This window comes from Lytechinus variegatus, chromosome 8 (assembly GCF_018143015.1).
Source record: "Lytechinus variegatus isolate NC3 chromosome 8, Lvar_3.0, whole genome shotgun sequence".
NCBI classification, from domain to species: Eukaryota; Metazoa; Echinodermata; class Echinoidea; order Temnopleuroida; family Toxopneustidae; genus Lytechinus; species Lytechinus variegatus.
Window position 1 is genome coordinate 38345233 of NC_054747.1, and position 16780 is coordinate 38362012.

The window sequence follows — 16780 nt, forward strand, 5'->3', positions numbered from 1 at the left end:
ATGACAAATTTGCAAAGTTTTGAGAAATCTCGTTCAGGGTTTATTTTCTTTATTGCATTTGAGAGCAAGATTCATGTAATGGGGAATTCAATGGTAGGTGTTTCATATTGAAAGCTGTTCGTATTAAAGTTAAAAGGGTACTCTGGGCTGAAAATATCTATATCTAAATAAATAGAGTAAAATTCATAGAGCAAAATGCTGAAAATTTGAATAAACATAATTTCATATAATAAAATACAAAAGAACAAGTGGGGATATGATATCATCAATTTGCTCATTGACTTTTCATGAAGACATGCCTAGAACTGTTTCACTGTAATAATGCAAATCTTATAAATATCATAACATTACTATTCATTGTCCGATTTTGATCAAATTTTCAGTGTTTTGTTTGTCTGATTTTTCTTTCCCTGTTTGAGTCATATAATTTTCAGCCCAGAGCAGCTGGTGAACCTTTCTTATGCCAGCCGTTCTTAAAGTCGCTCCAAACTTTACACGAACAGTTTCATGAAACGCCCACCAGACCCTCATTTTGAATGTAACATAGGAGGCGCAATAACTCAGTCGGTAGAGCAAGGATATCAGATTCCAATGACCCGGGTTTGATTTCCATTTGGTGCGCTAGAGCCCTTTGGTAAAGTATTCAAATCCTCATAAGGTCCCGCGGAGAGGACCTTTAGTCGTCGGTCCTGTGGTTGTGTGCAAGCATTCATTCTTTCTTTCTTAAATAGCAATCAGGTATTAAAATCACCATTTACCATTTAAATACTTCATGAAATTGCCCAATACAATATAATAAATCATAATTTCTTTTTCAAAGAAAAGATAATAGGCACTTATATAGCGCCATCTATCTAGAAATATTATATTCCGAGGCGCGATGTTATTATTATTATTATTACTCTGGCTTTAGCTCGGGCTGCCTTTCAGCGCTCATGCATTCAAGGAATTGATCCTGCCAGGTACCCATTCACCTCACCTGGGTTGAGTGCAGCACAATGTGGATAAATTTCTTGCTGAAGGAAATTACGCCATGGCTGGGATTCGAAACCACGACCCTCTGTTTCAAAGTCAGAAGACAAATCCACTGGGCCACATAGCTCCATAATACATGCACATCCCGGATTTAATAATCACTGAATTCTACATACCATCAACAGATAGCCTGATACTGACGTCACGGCTGATGCCAAACGTGGTTGCCTGGCAACGCAGAACCTGCTCGTGATGTTCTCTAGACGGCTGGATGATGATACTACTCGATGCATCCTGCAGCCGACTGTCGTTGGCGTTCGGGGTAAACACGGGTCTACCGATCCCGGACGCCACTTGCACCCCATCGAGGTACCATGTGATCGCAGAGGCGGGCCTTGTTCCGAGGCTCTCACAGGTGATGGTGTTCGAGGTGCCTTCATCTAGTGTTAGCGTTCCTCCGTCGGAGATGATGACAGAGTTGTAAGCGATGTTTACATTCTTGGGAGGAACTAGAGGAAAGAAATAGTGCGATCTTTATGAAATACATTTAAACAAGTGTTTAATAGTGGTGACCTCTCTAGTCATGTAGCAGCCACCTGCCTATAGTAACCACTAAAACTGATTCCCATGTAGGCAGATTTTGTGTATAAGAACTGACTGACTATTAAAGGCTATTAAAATTTGGTCATGTGATGGGCTGATTGCAAACTAGCAATGAATTGCACTGAATTCCAACATTATTAATAAGATAGCCAGGAAATCGCTTTTAAAAAGAAAACCCCACGTACCTTGCACATCAAGCTGAATGAATTTTGTCAAGGATGTCGCTAGAGCAGGATGCGTCGCTTCGCAAGTGACCGCTGTCAGATGGTCAGCCATCGATGCTGTAAAGGTCACCTCCCTGCTAGACACGGTCAGCTTAATATTGGTGGTCACTGGCTGGTCAACCTGATCCTCCTCAGTGATTTGAGCTGTGGTGGACGTCCACTCTAGGTCCACTGGAGGGTTCGCACCGGGTTCAGTCGTGCAGGTGATGGTGTAGGTTTGACCGGACAGAACGGGGACAATGTCACCTTGCTGATGGCCAGCTGGGGTCATTGTGTCTGAGAGCTTCAAGCTAACTGGGGGAACTAGAAACAAAAAAAAAGCTTTTTATCCTTTATGAAGATGACCATTTGATATCTCGTGATGGCCCATCTTCGAAATATACTCCAATGATGTAAGGACAAAATCTTTGGTGAGGCATTGTGAGAAGTAATAATAGACTGAATTTTCTGAATATGCTAATGCATTCCACTGCCATAGAAGGGGAAACAATTAAATTGACTGGAAAATCTAGACTGCAAATTTCTAGAAGATGAATGGAGTATATTATGGCCATCGCACACCTTACGACTGTTCGCAACCCGATTTTGGAACTACGTGTAATCGCACTCTCTTCATTTTCTGAAAATGTGAATGGAACATATCATTTTATTTGAGGTTAAAATTAATTGAAAGAATACTAATATAACCATTTTGAAAGATTGCATACCTCCATTTTGGAGTAAAGGCCAAATTAGTTTCAAATCATAACCAATCGTATGACGTCATCACGACTAGACATTAAATTCCCTTAAAGAAGGATGATAGCATAGTCACAGATTTAAAGGAGAATGAAACCATTGGAACAAGATAGCTTGTGTGAAAACAGAAAAATCAAAGAAACAGATCAACAAAAGTTTGAGAATAATCGGACAAATAATGAGAAAGTTATGAGCATTTGAATATTGCGATCACTATTGCTATGGAGATAGCAAATTGGCAATGCGACAAAGATGTGTGATGTCACTGATGAACAACTCTCCCCATTACTTTAATATATATTTCACTTGAATTGCCTCTTTTATCACATCTATCCATAGGTCATGTGTTCTTTCTACATGAGGGCATGTAATACATATTTTTTTAAGAATACAAAATGGATAAAGAGTTTGTATCATTGTAAGAAAAAGCAAAAAGAGACATTTTGAGGGTATTTTATAGTCCACCAAAGGGAAAGTTGTTCATCAGTGACATCACACATCCTTGTCGTATTGCCAATGGGAGGATCTCCATAGCATTAGTGATTGCAATATTCAAATGCTCATAACTTTCTCATTATTTGTCCGATTTTTCTCAAACTTTCTTTATTCTTATTATTTGATTTTTCTGTTTCTACACAAGCCTATTTGTTCCAAAGGTTTCATTCCCCTTTAAACATGGGTATTCGTATGATTATTTCAAACATTACACGGAAAGATATTCTAAGTCTCAATATTAGAATCAAATTCTACAACATTTTATTCTCAAATCAGGTCGCAGACTAATTGTAAGGTGTGCGGTCACCAAAAACAGGTCTGAATCCACTTTCAACCTTTGTGTAAAGGGATTTGATAGTCTTGTCATCTTTTTTTATTTTTTTTATTTGTAATTCACATTTTAATAAACATATCTCAAAAAAGATACAAATTCTTTTACATTCATATAGATAAACACCATGCTAGGTTGAAGTAACATACAACATATCTAATTCAAAACAACAAAAAAATAGATCTATACCCTTTATTCTTTCATAGTAATTATATTCCACTTTTTCCTGTGAAACTCTGAACGATTATGGTTTCTAGTCTAATCATGGAGTAAGTGCTATGGTGCAAAAAGTGATGAAATAATGTGACTGTATTTTTTAGAGAAGAGTTTATAGGCAAATACTTATTTCAAAAGTCCAGTATTAAACCAAAATCACAGGTCTATATCTTTCTATTAAAGTCAATATGCTATACAGGTAGACTTTGGTTGGTATCACATTTGAGTAACTTTATTTTTTATGCTGACATACATTACAATGTATTGCAGAACTAAACACACCAGACAACATTGGCAAATATTCTGCATAAATATTTCCAAAATAAAGGGAAATCTAGCCTTGGTAATAAAATGTTGTGTTGGAATGGAGAAATATGTGACAGAGTGGTGAAAGTTTGAACAAATCGGACAAGCAATAAGAAAGTTACATGTATGGCTGTTTTAAATTGAGATCCCTAAGACTATACATGTAGATTTCAAATTGGCAACTGGGTTTATCAGTGATATGTGGTTTTCTCCTCAGTTCACATTCCCCTGGGCCAGTAATCTAAATATAACCCAGGTAGTATATATGGTTTTATATCCTCATGGTAGAAAACTATAGTTTGAAGAATACTTTTGAATAAAATTACATTTTAGCCATTTTATGAATTGGAGTACATCCCCAATAGTCCTTGCCTTACATCACCACAAAATCACATATGCAGCCAATTTTAAGTCTCCATGTGTATAGTGATTACCAATGTTTACAACTTTTGAAAATTCATAACTTTCTTATTGTTTGTCCGATATTGTTCAAACTGTCACCTATCAATTTGTCAAATTTTTCATTTTCCACTCAAAACAATTTCTATATAGGTTGGATTCCTCTTTAAATTGCTCTTTTCAATATTCTATCTACATGTATGTGGTGCTCTAATACCCCTTTCACAAACCCATCCTCCAATTATCCGCCTAAGAGTTATGTGGATACCGGTAATTCAATAAAAATTGCATTCACAAACTCCAAAAATAATCTGCATTATTTTTTACGAGCGCCCGTCCTGAAAAAGGCGGATAATTGTCATTGACAACTGCAAACGCCCCCTCTGATGGGGTTGTGTTGGAAAAGGGTGACCTTGTGACCACACTATGGCAATTATCTGCATTGCTTGGGAAATGCATTCATAAAGTAAAAATCTGGTCCGATGCCGCTACATGTATTATGCGGATAATTGCAGCATCAAAATAATGCAGATAACTCTGGACCAGCTCCAATTTTACGACCAAATTATGCGGATGTTATCCGCATAATTGGGTTTATGAAAGGAGTATAATACAAATACTCACCATTCACAATCAGGCGAGATTTACTTCCTGCTGTCCCATAGAAAGAGTTGACTTTACACTCATATTCATTATCATCCTCCAAGGTTACACCTCTGATTGTCAAATTACCGCTTGATATTAAATCAACGTCCAGAGAATAATGGTCTGTATTTTGATTTGTTCTGCTGCAAGAACTAGGGCAACTGTACGCTGCCAACACACTTGAATCCATTTGCCACGATAGCGAGCCAAAATATAATTCAGTCGTCTTAGGCTCATAACTGCAAACTAACGTCACCGTTTCTCCTTCTTTGACGGATAGATTCTCAGGCGTTGATACGACCGTTTGCTGAGCATCAATCACTGTGGAGGAGAAAATAAAAATGAGAAAGATAAAAATGCATTCAGTATCAACCTTGTTATTAAAGTACAAGTCCACCCCAACAAAAACTTTATTTGAATAAAAAGAGAAAAATTGAACAAGCATAACACTGAAAAATTCATCAAAATCGGATGTAAAATAAGAAAGTTATGGCATTTTAAAGTTTCGCTTATTTTCAACAAAATAGTTATATGAACGAGCCAGTTACATCCAAATGAGAGAGTTGATGACATCACTCACTCACTATTTCATTTGTATTTTATTATATGAAATATTGTTATTTTCTCGTCATTGTCATGTGAAGTTTCATTCCTCCATGAACACGTGGAATTCCATTATTTTAACATTTTGTGCTTCAGGCAAGGAGGTCCTAATCGTCAAATTCGTAAAAATTGAAATATTGTATAATTCAAACAATAAAAAACAAAAGAAATAGTGAGTGAGTGACATCATCGACTCTCTCATTTGGCTGTAACTGGCTCACCGGGGGGGGGCACTCGACCAAAAAAGTGGTAGGGGTGTGCCGCGGGCGAGGCAAAAAACGGGGGCCTTGGAGCGGGCTTACTGTAAAAAGGAGGGTCCTCGGAACGGGCTTCGGAACTACAAATGTTTGTGAAAACGGGGGTCCTTGGAACGGATCTCCAGCGTGTGAGTGCGTATATGCATCCCTATGGAACGGGCAATAGTGCATGACGCAGCTAGCGCGGCCTCCGCCGGGTGCACTCGCGCTGAGGCGATGGTCGAAAAGCGCTCTACGGCCGCTTTTCACCAAAATTGCAGCTCATTATAAAGCAGATCAATGCGATCGGAACGGCGTAACGAAAAATGCGAAGCTTTGGAGCGGATTTCTTTCTTTTTTTCTCGATAAGAAGAAAATGCCATGCCTTGGAGCGGCTTTCTTTGTTCTTTTCCTCAATAAGACAAAAATGCTATGCCTTGGAACGGAAATTTGAGTGTGAAAATGGGGGTCCCCTCCGCGGCACATACCCACTATGCATTATATACTGAGTGCCCCCCCCCCCGGGCTGGCTCATTCATATAACTAATTTGTTGAAAATAAGCGAAACTCTGAAATGTCATACTTTCTTATTTTACATCCACTTTTAATGAAATTTTCAGCATCGTGCTTGTCTTATTTTTCTCTATTGATTCAAATCAACATTTTTCTGAGGTGGACTTGACCTTTAACTACATATTTAATGCTGCACTCTTACCCTCATAATTTTAAATCTCATGTTGTAAAAGAATGTTACCCATATAATACTGAGAATCACATCTCAATGGCCCAAAGCCACAAATGTGATTCCAGTTATACCACTGTACAAAACTATGGACTTTGTAGATATGTACTTAACCTGATCCATCAATGTTAGGGTACATCACTTTTTCGTGGGGGGGGGGGGGGTGAAATTATCAAACACAGAATTTTGATGAAATTAAGGAAATACATGACTGGATTATCAGTCCTTAACATGATTTTTTTTAATGTATATACATGGATCCTTTATTACCATATTTTTGTGGCACAAATTCACAATATCTGTCAGTACTCACCTAAATGCGACCATGGTCTCCATAGTAATGACAAGATAGAGACGAGAAAGAACTTATAAAAAGTTGTAGTTGCCATGGTAGCCACTGTAATTAACTCAAGTCACAAGATAACACTAATCAATGTTTTCACCTTTCAGCTTCTGAGTTTCTATATTTACCCTCGTGGAATCATTAATGTTCTCCTTGAATGCTTATTTTGATTCTAAATAAATCTATTTATCACACTGGAATGTTGTCAACAACCTGGAATCACACAGATCCTCTGAAATCATAACAGCTATTTTGAGGCACGAATTTGGCACAACTCATCGCGATCCAGTCCAAATTGGAGATATTTCCACAGGGATTCCTAATTTTCCTGCTAATTGGCCATCTGCGTTCGATCCTCTTTTTGCTACACGAAGACACTCCAGATTCATTAATTTGGAATTTTTGACCAATTTGGCAGCGGCTTTTGTGATGGTATCAATCACAATTCATTGAATGCTTACTCTCCTCAAATATTTATCACAGAGTTCACTTTCCGCAACAAATGAAGTTCCTTTCCCTCCTGTTTACCCAACAAATCTGGTCCGCAAAGAGGCTGTTCCTCTGTATCCTTTCGATTTCCAGCTGTCTATTAAATGCGTTGCTCTACTACAAACCAGTCCTGATGCTCTATTGAATCCATGAAAGAGGTTTTCTGCTACATTAGGCGATTGATCCGCTGTTTGTCAAACGCTGTCAAGTGTTCCCTGCTAATCGCCCGATGCCTTGCTTGCACTGGGCTTTTTCCTGTTATATCGACGGCGGTACGGGTGAGAACTGATCCGACTGACACCAAGTCATTCACATGATCATAACTGACATCCTTCCTTTAATCAGCAGACATCAGTTTAATTATAGCATCCCTTCCGGATCTCTGCAAGTAAAAAGACGAAGAATAACAGTTGGTCCTACCTAAAATAAACTCATAAAATCTTTAAAAACATGATTCATAAGGAAGTAAAAAATAATCACCAATAACAGTTTTAAACTTTGTTGAGGTTTCTTGTCGTATCGGTGCATGTTCCATAAATTTCTATATGATGATGATGATTATTAAACTTAAGGCCTCGTCCAACTGGCCGATGGACACAAACATAATCATAACGAATACAGCGGCCAAGAAAAATTTCAGGTTGGCTCTATCCGTTTTCATCCACTCCAGAAATGGGCGAACAATGAAATCATAGTAAATCATATAGAGCGTATGAACTATGAAATGCCTACAAGCAAAGAGTTCACAACAGATACATAACGTTTTCCAACAGATGGTAAGATTCTTTTCTGTTTCATATCTTAAGTGCAGTGGGACCAAGCCTTTAGATACAGTATACCTGTACCTTGTTACAAGTCAGAGCAGCATCTTTTGCCCTGGAATCCAGCGAATTGTGGCCTTTAATTCTCACACTCCATCACAGACAAACCAATTTTAAGGAATACAAAAAAGCTGCTATGATCAGATGCATAGTGCCTTCAAAGTATTAGATTCCTGTTAAAAGGACGTGGCACAGACTTCTGAAATTTGAAAGGGGGATTTTACACAAAGACGATATGGTAAGAATGGTGCATTTTGGATGGAATCAGGGACAGTTTGAGATGTTTCAGGACTACTAGCCATGATGCCATTCAAGATAGCTGTGGTGCATTAATGCCTAGTCCCAGCAGATATGAATAATGTGAGCTTGACTGAAGCGTGAAACCACATCCATGAACAAACCCGGTTTCTGTCGGAAACAGTGGTGTATTATTATTCCATTCCGTTTGTACTGTATATTATACTGGAGGTATTTAATGGTTTTGTGGTTTAACAGCAACCCACACAATGATAACAAGGAGAGTACTATAAATCACCCACATGATTCACAATAAATGCAAATTAAATGCCAATTAATTGTTGCAATAACCTGCCAGCATACGTCAAAATAATAACGTCATTAAGGGTTTGAAGGAATCATAGATCCTACAGTACTTCCATGGATCCTACTTTTAGGATCCATGGATGATTTCAACAATAAAAATTGCTGAGACTGACTACAAGGGTGATCTGAGGCCCGTTGCAGAAAAAGTTGTTTAAACGCAAACAAAAAAATCAAACGCAAGTCCCAAATGCGCGGTGTTGATTGGTTGAAATTAGGTTGCGCATGATTTTTAGAGTTGCAATTGATTGCAACTCTTTCTGCAACGGGCCCTGGGCCTGGTCTTACAAAGACTTACGATTGATCCAATCAATCACACCTACATGTATATAAAACCAGCAATGTCAACATCTAAAATTACATCTTTATTCAAAGTATTTTCTACAAATTATGTATATTCATACATTCACTGTTTTCTAGAAAATTCAGTAGGCCTCTTTGTTTTCATTGAGCAAATTTCCTGAAGAAAAATTATGACGGTGATGGATTTCCATATACTTGAGATTGATCGGATCAATCGTTACTCTTTGTAAGACAGGGCTCTAGTGCCACATAGAAAATAAACTGATCTAGAACCTGTCATTTGTTATTAGAGAAATATATTGAATTTATACGAAATAATCTGGTTTTTCTTTCAAATTAGTCCTTGAATTATATGTATATTCATGGATATTTAGAAATGTCATGGACACACATAAAAATACAATACATACAGTATAAATGCAAATTATGAAAGTACAAGAGGTCAAATCAAGAGGTGTTCTTTACCGTAGATTCTAATGAGATCCTTAATTCTAGTGCATTGAACTTTTGGAGGAAGCTGTTCAAGCTAATTTCCCATGTTTAACTTCAAGAATTTAAATACGAAAAACACAATTAAGAGAGGAAATCTACACATAGTCCATTACACAGCAAATGACCACAAAAATTAGTGGAAAGTGCAATGAAAACAGCGAAATTAGTGCAAACCAGCTACTCGAATTACTATAAACATTGGCCCAGGGGTACGAAAAAGTGCATAAAAACAGGTCACTAGCATGCAGTAGTTGCCCAGCTGACCAAGCCACCAACCAACCTCCATGAATATAAATGAAGTTCTGTTGGTGTTCCAGTAGTCAAGTTCATATAAGGTGGTGCTGCACCATCCCGAGTTTGCCCAATCTCAAGATTTTAGCCCGATCGGCCCTCTTCGCGATTAATCTCAAGATTAAAAAAACCCCGTCTCCACCATCGCAAGAAGAGCAATTCCTGCTCAAGCGAGGCATTGATGCATTGCCGTACATGTATAAATAATCCCAAGTGCATCTGCACCTACCAATTAGCGTGATAATTTGTGAAATAGCACGCTATTTTGCAAATAATCCCAAGTTGACTTGGGACTGCAATCTCAAGATTAATCCTACGAAATAGCGCGATAATTGCATCTGCATTGCAAATAATCTCGAGATTGTTCAGATCGGGATAATTTGCCAGATCAGAAATAGCACGCTTATTTGAAAACTCGGGATGGTGCAGACGGCTCTATAGTGGATGTTGAGCTCATGCAAGACCATCCTCAATCTGGTTGATGTACATATCATATTGTGTAAAACTTTTTGGCTCTGTAATTTTAGAGTTCCTTGAAGGCCCCGAAATGTACCTGCAGATAGTTTGCCATAGACAAGGGGGGGGGGCAGTCAAATATATTGCTGTACACATGAGTGACCCCAAATACCCAAATAGTCATGTGAACACTGCTACATGTACTTCTCCAAGCATTATATTCTTGCCATGTCAATCCAAAGGGACCTGAAGGGCAGAAAGCCTTCACCTGAACAGATGTGGAATAAGGTTTATTTTAATTTGTGGCCAATGGCGTCACTACATCTTCTTGAAAAAGGATGTGTCAAACCAGATTTGTTAAACAACTCAGCTCAGACAAGCCGACCCATTGAGTGTTAAAAATAAAGTAAAAAATTCTCAGATTTCCTGTTTGTTCATTGTGCTGACAATTTCAAACCAATCAATTTTTTAACTCTTTCACAGGGAATAGACTCTTATATTGAGAATTATAAACAAACTAGGGATCTCCATAAAAAGAGAAGAAAAAAATGAAAAAGATACTTTAAAAAAAATAAATGAAGGGAAATTCAGCTGCACATATTGAAAAGTGAATTACCCTATTGAATTCCCCATTACAGTTTACAGCCATATACTTCATAATAATAATACTTTCTTTTATCACCTCCGCATTTAGGCCTATTTGGAAAAAGAGAAGAATAGGCAAACATAGGCAAACATAATGGAAGCTCAACTTCCAGACAATCATGACTTTCCTGGCTTAACCATCATACTTTCTAGAAATCAAATCCGATTTCAACAAAAAATTCATATCTAGTGGCCCAATCAAACGTACATCATACAGAAATGTTATCGGAGAAATGGTAAAAATGCATGGTTCTATAAAAGTAATTCATGAAACAAATAATGATTTTTCACTGAATATTGTTATGAGCTACTGAAATCCTTGCATCTGATTGGTGAAAAGCAAATTTGTCGGTAAAAATCACTTGTTTCATGAAATATTCATTCACATAATAAAATGTGGATAACTACATAGTACATGTATGTAAATAGAGGGAAACTATCATTAACAACTAAAAGGATCTTGTTAATATAAATATTTTATCTTATTTTATCTTAAAGGTATTTGCTAACATTGATTTGAATTTAAAACATCTGAGCTGGAATGGCCCACATGTCACCTGCACCTGTGATACCTTACAAAAATGAAGCCCAGAAAAAAATCGCGTCCGAAAGTCACTATGAAGTGCTTAAAAAAGTAAAATATAAATGACCGGAAATACCATCTTAACTTCATCCATACACTTATGTGTTCTATTCTTATCGGCACGATAGTAATTACACAAAACCATCAATTATAACACATATCAAAAGGATTTCTTTCGATTTTCTTGTAGTTTTAGAGTTTTTAGGTTGACAGAAAGGCATTCATGTACATATTTCATCTCTCCTTTTGATATTTTTTAAATCAAATGACTACAACGTTTTAGCATATGCCTTTAATTTGTAAGTGCCCCTCTGACATAAGCCTTAATTGAGAAGAGTATAGTGAAGTAGGTTTGTCTTTAAAGGACAAGTCCACCCCAACAAAAACTTGATTTGAATAAAAAGAGAAAAATTCAACAAGCATAACACTGAAAATTTCATCAAAATCGGATTTAAAATAAGAAAGTTATGGCATTTAAAGTTAAAATAGTTATATGAACGAGCCAGTTACATCCAAATGAGAGAGTTGATGACATCACTCACTCACTATTTCTTTTGTATTTTATTATATGAAATATGAAATATTTTTATTTTCTCGTCATTGTCATGTGAAATGAAGTTTCATTCCTCCCTGATCACGTGGAATTCCATTATTTTAACATTTTGTGCTTCAGGGAAGGAGGTCCTAATCGTCAAATTCGTAAAAATTGAAATATTGTATAATTCAAACAATAAAAAACAAAAGAAATAGTGAGTGAGTGACATCATCGACTCTCTCATTTGGATGTAACTGGCTCGTTCATATAACTATTTTGTTGAAAATAAGCGAAACTTTGAAATGTCATAACTTTCTTATTTTACATCCGATTTTGATGAAATTTTCAGCATTGTGCTTGTCTGATTTTTCTCTATTGATTCAAATCAACATTTTTCTGAGGTGGACTTGACCTTTAATACTTCACCAAACCAAGGACCAAAGTTACTCTGTCAGAGAGTAATACTAGGTCCTTGATAAAATTGAGGATTAAAATATGAGTGTGAACTCTCCCATTACTTCAGGGAATGTCAGAGTTATTTCCACCAACATAAATCCCAATATTTGCAAAATGACTGTCATGTCAACCCAGTGGAGTGTGGCTGGTAACAAAAAATTAAAAGGAAAGTGAAATTAAAACTTGTTTCAGATGCAATAAAAGAACATTCCTAAGGGATTTGTGTAATTCACAAAAACAGAAACTCTTCTTATTCACAAGCTGACCCCTATCCATCCCCGACAGATGAACTAAACAGCGTTTCCAACGTTCAGTACTTTCAGGAATAAGAAAGAGAATGAACAGATCCATCAACGGTCAATCGATACAGTCTCAAAACTGTCTCATTCGCTTTGGCATTTGGTTCCTGCTATTAAGTATGGCTCCCTCTCTAAAGACATGAAAGATGTCAATCAACGCCCCCCCCCCATAAGGGGGTTTCCCCCAAATAACAGCTAGACTGTACTCTTCTGTTAATGCACCCTAGAGGCTTCAAAATCAATCACAAAATTAGATTTTCTCAATCTACAAAGGTCAAATTTTTCATTTGCTCAAAGCTTCAATTTTTGTTCTAACATACTGAAGAACAATATAGCTAGATTAATTGGTGGCATGAGCCAAACATTTTGAGGGGGCTAAATATGGTGTAGCAGGCAAAATTGTGAGTAGGTGGTTTCAAACCGCCTCGATCACAAGAATCCCCGTTAAATTACGAGAACTTTTTAAGGCTAGAAAATACCCGTTAATTATTCCTGCATTCACACCGCCCCGAAACACATCCTTCGGGATAAGTTCCCGAAGTTACGAGCATGCGCAGTATGGTCTGATAACCAGGCAAGGCGCGAAATTCAAAATCACTAGCCCAGCAGCCACCCACGCCGCCGCGCCCAACGACACGCAGGGCTAAAAGTTCCCGTAATTTGCTTTCACATCGCCAAAATACCTACGACCTTGGAAAAATCCCCACGAAAGTTCTCGTAATTTCGCCAAGTACCTACTATTTAGCGGGTATTTTCTTTCGGGGAAATTACGCGTAGTTTGCTTTCACATTACCAAAATACCTGGTATTTTCTGATCGGGGTAAATTTCCCGATCAGAGAATACCTGGAACTGGCGAACTTCGAGGCGGTCTGAAACCACCTACTGAGCGAGCAAACATTTCAACATTTTTATTACAAACATCTGATTTTGTGATAGATTTTTGGGTAATTGCCTATTCATCTATTGCCAACTTGTCCACTCATCACATGGTCTATATGTATGTACCTTCTTTGAGTCTTATGCCATTCCATCCATCAACATTTTGTCTAACAACCATTTGGTCCAATAACCATTGGGTCCAATCACCACTTCATCTAATCACCAGTTCGTCTAAGACCATTTTGTCTCCAAACCAGTTGGTCTATAAATATCCATTTTATTTTCATTCATTTTGCTCAATTAACACAGTGTAGTCCAATTAGACTTGGAGTAAAGCAATTGGACCAACTGGATATTAGACGAAATGATTATTAGACCATGTGGATAGTGGACGAACTGATGGTAGACCAAATGATAGTAGACAAATAGGCATTAGACCTACTGAAAATGAACCAATTGCGACATAATATTCACAAAATGATATCCCACCCTTTTCTTTTGTTTTCTTTTTTTTCTTGGTCCTAAAAAGCCCCCCACCATTATTACTGTTATTCATTCATTATTTTTATCAGTCATTGTAAATCAAAGTCCTTTTTTCTTCAAGTTTGTGCAACACATACAATAGGCCTATTTGAATCCAACCAATCAAAGCTATCAAGATTAATTTAGAAAAAAATTAAAGTTTCATTAGGAATGTGTTAAAGAGTTCTCCTAATCTTGTCACATCTTGTTGAACATGGTCTTTAATTTGAAGAAAAAAATCTCTAATAGGAAAACAGATGTTCCTTAGATTAGGAGTAATGACACACTACATTTCACCATTAATGAGTCATTAAGGAATGTCTTATTAATGATACAGCGTCTAAAATTAGAGAGGGGAAATAAAAGTAATGCTTGTCTATTGGACTCTGTTATTTATGATGGGTTCTCAATTTTATCCGGATTCTCCTATTTGTTAATACCTCTACCCCCTTCTCTCCTTTCTTAATTCCATTGCTACTCTTAATATCCTCTTGTAACCTCTTCAATCTTCTGCTTTCTTCTTCATTAAGTTTACTTGTTCCATACTGTATGCAAGGTACTACATAAGCACTTGCCCGATTGCCCGGGGCAAGTAAAAGTTAGAGTCGGGCAAGTATTATGGAGTTAAGGCCAAAACTACTTGCCCGAATTGGGCAAGCAAAATTCTCAAAGAAGAATGACCAAAATTAGGGTTGATACATGTATGATATATTGACCCTAATTTTGGTCATGGCTGGCAAGATAAAATCTCTTTAATAGGAAAAAGAAATGCAATATTACACAGTAGATCAGGACATGTCAAAAGAGAAAAAAGGTCAATGGTTTATAAAACCGCAAAACTTTCTTTTGGAGAGGTAAATTTTAATGATTTTTTCGGGCAAGTGAAATAGATTTTTGGACAAGTATATTCGTAGTTATGTAACACCCTGCTGTATGATTTGAATTAAAATAAAAAAAAAGGCTGGAAAAATGCTTTATTTACATGTATAAAGTTCTAATGGGGAAAAAATGTATTCAATGACTACTATGCTTGCTTTTGTATATTTGATGTTACATGAGTAGACATGTAAACGTAGTTCACATTACTAGCCATTTACCAAAGCTATAGACCTGTCGGCATTAAGCAAAGAAAATGTTATTCAAATTCATTTATTTGTGTATTTATTTATATATCTACTTATTCATTCATTCATTCATTCATTATTTATTTATCTATTTATTTATATATTACTTTTTTTAAACAGGGCAACCCCATCAGTAGTCAAATACTGTTGTACTTGGGGCCCTGTATAACATAAATCAAAACAAAATACAAACATATATACAAATCCTAAACATAAAGAGATGGGAATTTCAGGTATACAGAAAAATGAAATTGAAAGACATCACTAGCACAAGATAGTTAATCTAAAGGCTTTGAACATGTTTTTCTGTAAAACAAATCATTTTCACTTTCTTACACATGCATCTCTCGACTCTCGTGATATTTTTTTATTGTGCAATCCAACAAGAAGTTGAAGCTTTTTTTATTGAGGAAAGGGGATTCTTTTAAATCGAATTGGCAACATTTTATTTCTATTTTCACTTTCTTTATTGCTATCTGATTTCATATCATCAATCTCTTCTTGACAGGCAGTTGTTATTGTGCAATTCAAACAAATCTATTTATAATTTTTCACCATCAAAGAAATTTTTTTTCAATCTATCTTTGGCTTGAAAACAGGATGTACTTGACTTTGCATTTGAATAAAATACAAAGATCATTGTTCCATTTCTTATTTTGTCCCTTTTTTTCACTTTCAGTTTATGTTTGACACTAAAAATACTAGTACCTTGTCCTATAAAAGCAAACAATGAAAGACTCACAGCAAAACCATAATTTAAAGATGTACATGTAAAGGCCTCATTTTATAAATGATTGCTTCTGTTTTTTCTTCATCCTCGCTATTACACACAAACACACACACCCACATACACACCTCTAATATCAGGAAAAGAGAAACAGATTAGGAAGTGATTGGTAATAGAAAGTAATACAAATTTATAATAACAATACCAATTTTATATAACGCAAATTCGCAAATTGCCTCTAATACCCTTTTCATAAACCTATCCTCCAATTAGCCGCCTAAGAGTAATGCGGATAATTCAATAAAAATTGCGTTCATAAACTCCGAAAATAAGCCGCATTATTTTTACGAGCGCCCGTCCTGAAAAAGGCGGATAATCGCCATGACAACTGGACACGCCCCCTCCGATGCGGTTGTGTTGGAAAAGGGTGACCTTGTGACCGCACCATGGCAATTATCCGCATTATTTGGAAATGCGTTCATAAACTCAAAATCTTGTCCCGATGCTGCTATTATGCGGATAATAGCAGCATCAGAGTAATGCGGATAACTCTTGTCCTCCTCCAATTTTACGACCAAATTATGCTGCTATTAGCCGCCTAATTCATTTTAATGGGGTTTATGAAAGGGGTATAAGCGGTTAAGAAAAAGGAAAATGAAGTTTTAAGGAAATAGAAATACTTTGCACAACAAATTGTATCA

At 36.6% G+C, this 16780-nt stretch overlaps 1 pseudogene; it reads right to left on the reverse strand.

Moving 5' to 3' along the window:
- The window catches only part of LOC121420467, a 62441-nt pseudogene that overhangs the window by 32570 nt on the left and 13091 nt on the right, over positions 1–16780 (reverse strand).